General features: G+C 47.3%; 1 long non-coding RNA gene across 1 annotated transcript in view; it reads left to right on the top strand.

Annotated features, from left to right (window-relative positions):
- The first annotated feature begins 203 nt into the window (after positions 1-203).
- Positions 204-6,855, top strand: part of LOC134454188 (uncharacterized) — a 37,281-nt gene continuing 30,629 nt past the window's right edge. Inside the window, exons 1-2 of the long non-coding RNA XR_010035808.1 lie at positions 204-1,014; positions 1,847-1,945. This is a non-coding gene — a long non-coding RNA (uncharacterized LOC134454188). The remainder of the gene's footprint in view (positions 1,015-1,846; positions 1,946-6,855) is intronic.

Raw genomic sequence — 6,855 nt, 5'->3', positions numbered from 1 at the left:
GGAGTCTTCTCATTTTATGCAATGTTATTGGTCAACTGCGAAACGCCTGTCGGCTGCTGATAATTTGATTGGCTAAACTTTGCCCCCGCCTACCAGTGAGAGCCGCATTGGCGAGACTGCCTGACATTCCAGATCGATAAGTGGTGGGCGTCAGAGTTGGTCTTTGACGTTAGAGTTTGATTGGTCAGCTGTTGCATTTGGCGTCATTGCACTGCCAGCTGATCGAAAAGAGAAGCCGGCATGAGGGGAGTTGAAGTCAAGATCTGAGAGTCGTCGACAAGCTGGGGAGAGTGGGGTAGATGTGGTGTCTGAGTAAGGTCTCGTTTTTATCTAGGTTGTTGGACTAAATTGTTGGCGATAAGGGAGAGGGCTCATTCTGTGCCACTAGTCGATATTAGTTTGAGCTTTTGGTTATATGGTTAAATTGAATATTTGGTATTTGGAATGACAGTTGATTTAGGGTTAAGGTGTGGCTCTCTGCTGAGGAGAATATAAGTAAAGGAGGAAATAATTGTTATGCATAGATCCTTATTGCTCTATAGAAATAACCCAGGCACTCTGTTGTTCGAGGAATAGAGAGGCATTTGTCTCAGTTTTACAGCAACTGTCGGAAATGAGTAAGCTTTTTAAAGGAGGGGAGGAAGCATTGGATTACTGTGTTAATCGCTAGACGTGCTCTGTTAAAGTAACGTTTTTAGAAATGTTGATCCAGTGTAAGTACGCATTTTATGGAATTGGTCATTGAGTCACTTGGAAAGGGTATTCGGATGGGCTATTACTTAAAGACCGCAAGTTAACGTGCAGGCCACCGACGGACTGAATAATTGAGTTGACGGAACGACATAGGGCGTGTGCGTGTGCGCGAGCGATGTAGTCCACTCGGCCGATGTTCTGCCCAGAATTTGAGGATGGTTCTTTAGTCAATTACGCACGATGGACAAGCGCATAAAATGATGATCTCCGAGTGTTCTTCACTAGAAAAAGGCAGGTTTGTGGAGCAGCCCATTGCACATGGTAAGTAGCCTACTTTTCCAAAGCGCACTTCATTAAAACTTTTCACTGTTTGCACTTAAAAGATTGCAACATAATATCTTGTTGAAGTAAGTTTACTGTAACTGGATGGATCGATATTGCGTAGCGTTTGTTAATAATGATTGGATGGTGTGGTCGAGGTCCAGCTTCATAGAATGTGTGCAACAGGAAAAGCTGTAGCCTAATAGACTCTCACACTTTTATCGTTATTAAAAAAGTGGGCGGTGCGTCAACTGCTGTTAAATGATTTTTTAATTAGAGATGAGTGTAGATGTATGTGCCGCTGCGTATTTTTTCGATGAATTGAGCTAAAAAAAATAACCGAAAAATCAGTATCCCCTTATTCATATTCTTGCCCATCCCGTTTCTGGTGGAAATCCATGCAGTTGGGTATAGAGGCTACGTGGGCTATACCATGTCTATAGGCCAGACTGTTGCTTTTGGGCTGTTGGGATGACGTGTAAATGCCAGCTTTCCTATCCATCTAAACTTATTCACCCCGTCATGAGCTTATGGGCTATAAAGACGTCGCAGATCATAAATAACCAATCGATCCATATAATTTTGAAGAAATTATTAGTACTATTGGAATTGGTGTGTCGCTCACACGGGCCTATGGGGAGTCAACCTTTCCAGTGCTCTACCCGAAATGAATGCATGGCAAATTCCACCAGGCCCCACCCTGTACATTGCGATATAGATGAGCAGCACGCTCTCCTGAACCAGTTTCCCCCTTTCTCTATACGTTTCTCTCTGTGTGTAGCTTGGTCGTTTAGACTTATAGTCTCATTCTTACCCTTTTCTTACCATATAGAGTGAATGAAAACTTCACATTTCAACTGGTTTCAACGCACAAAAATGCACAGAATCCAGTAGAAGAATCGAGGAGTCACTGACGTCTGCTCTTCCAAAGGTAAGATACTGGATTCCTATTACATTTGACAAGTTTTATAGGTTGTTATTGAAGTGTTGTTACATTTGTAATACTCAAGACACTCATGTGAAAATACTGCAATAACTGATTCTAAAACTTAAAGTAGGCCTATGTTGGAAGCTTTTTTAATGATAGCTTTATGCATTGGGATAAATCAAGTATTGTTTGTGGATTAAAAACAAAACCCTGTGGGCTCATCGGCTCGAGAAAAGGCTTGTGGGGTTTTCCTCTCTGCACCATCTTGAAATTTGACAGGAATTATGTAAGTTAGCAAGTGTTTACAAGCTCTCCCAACTCATTCTTATGCAACTGTGCTTTGAGTGTTTCAACACTCAAAAATGCTGTTTCCAGTTGACACAGCTGCTTAGTATATGAAACCTGAACGAGAAGTTGGGTTTCGGTTAACCAAAACCAAATCCTGCTTGCAAAAGAAAAGAAAAGAAAAGAAAAGAAAGACATTTCTCAATTGTGACTTAATCTCTCGGCTGTGGGGAAAGAAAAGTGAGAATTCTACCTAGCTTGGTCACACCTGAAGGTTGGGACACTAAGGCACAGAGAGGGCAGATCAGTGGTGTGAGGGTTTTTTTTGCTTCTTGGAGACCTGAGGGATTACCCACAACCCTGGCTGGCACCCTGGCAATCGGTCACACCGCCCTGGTTCCCTGGTTCCCTGGCATGCCACCTTGTTTGATACACGCTGCCGCCTGGACTCGGAAACTGTGTGTGTGTGTGTGTGTGTGTGTATGTGCGTGTGCGCGCGCGTGTGTGTGTGTGTGTGTGCGTGTGCGCGCGCGTGTGTGTGTGCGTGTGCGCGCGTGTGTGTGTGTGTGTGTGTCTGTGCGACTGTCTCCTTCTGACATTGACATCTCTTCATCCTTATTCATGGACATGAAAGGGGCAAAAGTTTGCTTCCTGGCCCGCTGTGTGTGTGTGTGTGTGTGTGTGTGTGTGTGTGTGTGTGTGTGTGTGTGTGTGTGTGTGTGTGTGTGTGTGTGTGTGTGTGTGTGTGTGTGTGTGTGTGGCAGGCAGAGAGGGTAGCTTGGATGTGCCACAGCAAGGCCATTTTGGGCCGGTTTCCCACCCTCTCAAATGTTTGAGTTGGTGCTGCTGTGGAGAGATTGTTGGCACCGGACCTGCCCAGCTCAGCCCAACCCAACCTAGCCCAGCTCAGCACAGCCCAGCTCAGCCTGGCTCAGCCCATTTCGTCCCGTCCTGGACTGGCCCGACACCGACGCCACCACCATTCCCCTACANCCCCCCCCCTCCCCCCCTCCCCATGCCCCACAGCTTGTCGCCTCTTGATGAGAAAGCAATGCAGTTATTGAAAATCAATTGTGCACCCCGCCAAGCAATCCCCCCCCCTCTACCCACCCTAAGCCCTGTCATGGGCCCATTTGAATCGCAATGACTTAATACAGCATCCGCCATTGTGCCAGGCCCAGCCAAGAATGAGAAAAATGTGAAAGCCAGATGCCATATTTTCTAAGTGGAAATATGGCCACTTAGACTGATGAAAATAGAATGTATTTACAAGCGTAGTTATTTTTCCAGACCAGACGAGGGAGAGCAAGAGTGAGAGAGACCACAGGTCCTCCTCAATGGCTGCAGTCAAATGGCTTTTGCTTGCGTTTCTCGAACGTTAAGGCGCGGCGAGAGTTGACATAGATACAACACTCATAAAATGAATGTCACGGATTGTGTTCACGGTGGGAAAAACAAATTCTCATGCCCCCCCCCTCTCTTTCTCTTTCTCTCTCTCTCTCTCTCTCTCTCTCTCTCTCTCTCTCTCTCTCTCTCTCTCTCTCTCTCTCTCGCTCTCTCTCTCTCTTTCTGTATGTCTCGGAATGCTGTATTGCTATAAAAAAATAGTGTTAATTAAGCACTTTGAGAGTATTCAAATACTCTCAAATACACCAAATACACTGTAGACGATGTTAAATTGACTCTTTAGGTGTTGAATTAACACTGTATTTTTTACAGTGTACTGTAGCCTCACCAGCTAATTCATCCTTATCCTCTGTTAAATGTTTACTTTGCGTCCTACGTTCTGTCTGGTCCTGCCTGTGCCGCCGTGGTGCCATGAGTTTAGTCTCACCTGCAGCATGGTTGTGTCAGATTAATGCAGACATCCAAGGCTATGTGTCTAGAGTACAGATTGTGGGCTCCAGACAGTGTGTGTGTGTGTGTGTGTGTGTGTGTGTGTGTGTGTGTGTGTGTGTGTGTGTGTGTGTGTGTGTGTGTGTGTGTGTGTGTGTGCCAGTGCGCCAGTGCGTGTTCGCACGCGCGCGCATGTGTGTCCATGTGTCGCTGTTGGAGAATTTTTTTTTCTTCCGTGGGCGCAGTTCAAGGCCTTGTAGTCCCCACCATGCGTCCGTGTGTCCGTCCGTCAGCCTGCTTGTCCTCCCCCCGCGCCGCGTCCAGCTGCAGATATCTCTCCCAGGGTTGTTTGGCTTTCTCGGTGTGGGACAAGAACTCCCTGCAGGCTCCTCCAACTCTGCGGCTCTGTGTGACTGTGTCAGTGCGAAAGCACTCCGGGAATCTGCCGTAAGACTCCAAACTGACGCAGGCGCATACCGGTACTTTTCACTCCCGACTCTTAAGGCGACTCCTCGACTCTCCACCTCTCTCTCTCTCTCTCTCTCTCTCTCTCTCTCTCTCTCTCTCTCTCTCTCTCTCTCTCTCTCTCTCTCTCTCCTTGACTTCTTGGGCCTGTTGCAACTCCAGTGGCCCCTGGGAAATGACGCTCAGTGGCCCCTGGGAAATGACGCTCTATCTATCCATGGGCAAACACTGGTTGAATTTCTTGGATGGGAATTTTTCAGTACACTTAAGACAGGAGGAGAGCTAACTAGAGGAGTGTTTCATATGATTCTGTGTAGAGGTTAACTACCAACGTTACTGTGGTGACTTGTTACATAACCACCAGTTGACATTGCATTAGTAATGTCATTAAAACTGAGTACCTAGTTTTTGCCGGTATTGTGCATCAGTGTAGCAGTGCACTGGATTGAGATTGACTTTGGGGTGGATTATCACCATATTTCATTTCACTGTAGTTTGTACTATACAATGTGTGTAATGACAATGAAATTGCTTATAATCTTAAATTTGGTCTGAAATCAGTATGCCAGTGTTGCGCAACCACCTTATGCCTCCTTGGAATGTGAAATACTCTTTTTTTCTGTAAGAGAACAAAAATCCTCAAAAGCACTGGCCCTAAGCACATTTTTACGACTGTGTAAATGACGGCGTAAAAAAAAAATCCCAGTTCTGAACAGAAATTCTGGCTTCCATTTGTCACGCAGTGTGTGCGGAACAGACAGTGTGTGGGCCGTGTGTGTGTGTGTGTGTGTGTGTGTGTGTGTGTGTGTGTGTGTGTGTGTGTGTGTGTGTAATGGGGGGAGGCTAGTTCTCTCTCGGGCCCCTCTCTCTCTCTCTCTCTCTCTCTGTGAAAGCAGTTTGGCTGTGTTGGCAAGGGGCTGCAAGCTTCTGCTGTTCTCTTCTGATGGTGGGAGAGGTGCCACCCACCAGGCCCCACAAGCTATTTACTCCATTTACTCACCATTTACTCAACAGCCCTTTAAGTTTTCGTTTACAATTTTTCCTCCTTTGTCTATCTATATATTTAGAGATACTTAATTACATATGGTGTGGCTTATTTACCGCCCCCTGATTCTGACTGTGTGCCTAAATCTCTCCCTACCGCCACGCCCACCTCAATTATATTACTTATTGAAATGACATTTTTAATGACACAATTATATGCTTATTACACCATACTGTGGTGTGTATAAGACCCTTGGCCGCCACCTCACCTCTCTAACCCACCTGAGATCAGTCCCAGTGGGAGTCCTGAGATGTCCCATCTTGCTTGTCTGATGTCTGATCCAAGCTGACCGGGCCATTGGTCCAGATCCCGGTCCAGACTGCAAAGGGAGCAGCAGGCCGTTCTGATCTGACCCGCAGCAGACCAGATCCACAACCCGCCCCCCCCCACCAACCCCCGGCCTCCTCCTCCCCTCCCCGCGGTGTCCTCCATTACCAGGCTGGTCTGACTCCCCATAACAGATCCAGAACCGCCCCCACCGCCACTGGGCCTCCTCCTCCCCTCCCCTCCCCTCCCCTCCGCTCCCATGCTGTGTCCTCCGTGACCAGGCCGGAGCCGCGGGGGCCCAGGCAGGCAGGCAGGCAGGCAGGACTCCGCTCCTCCAGCTGGCCCAGATCGGGCCTCCTGTTCTGGCCTGCCAAACGCTTAATGCCACCAGCTTCACCCAGATGCCCTGCAGTGCCGTCTGATAACAGTGCAGTGCAGTGCATCGCAGTGCTGTGCAATGCTATACAATGCAATGTAGTGGGCTATTATAATGCAGAACATTGTAGTTACAGTGCAGTGCAGTGCAATACAATGCAATGCGGTGTACTACAGAGCAGTACATTTCAGTACAGTACAGTCCAGTGCTGTACAGCACAGTACAGTACAGTACAGTACAATACAATGCAATGCAGTCAGCTACAGTGTAGTACACGGTGGTACAATGTAGTACACTGCGGAACAATGCAGTGCAGTGTGGTGTGGAACCGTGTACAATGCAGTGCAGAGTGTCATGTAACTGAGTAAATGGGTAAATACATTAAAGTGGAAACAGTTGGGTGAAAAAGCATAGCTGACCCCTTCCCTTTCAACCCCGCCCGTCCCACCTGTAGAATTACTGTAGCTGTTGATGTCATGTTTCTTACAGTATACATGATGTGTATGTGCGCCTGTGTGTGCAGTACAGGTATGTATACAGTATGTGCTTAGTAGGGGATTGTCATGTATCCACGTTGTGTGTGTGCACGTGTGTGCGTATGTGCGCACCTGTGTGTGTGTCTGCCTATGTGTGTGTGTG

Source organism: Engraulis encrasicolus, chromosome 8 (assembly GCF_034702125.1).
Source record: "Engraulis encrasicolus isolate BLACKSEA-1 chromosome 8, IST_EnEncr_1.0, whole genome shotgun sequence".
Classification (NCBI taxonomy): domain Eukaryota; kingdom Metazoa; phylum Chordata; class Actinopteri; order Clupeiformes; family Engraulidae; genus Engraulis; species Engraulis encrasicolus.
The sequence above is the reverse complement of the archived record's forward strand: the minus strand, read 5'-3'. Positions and strand labels throughout refer to the sequence as shown.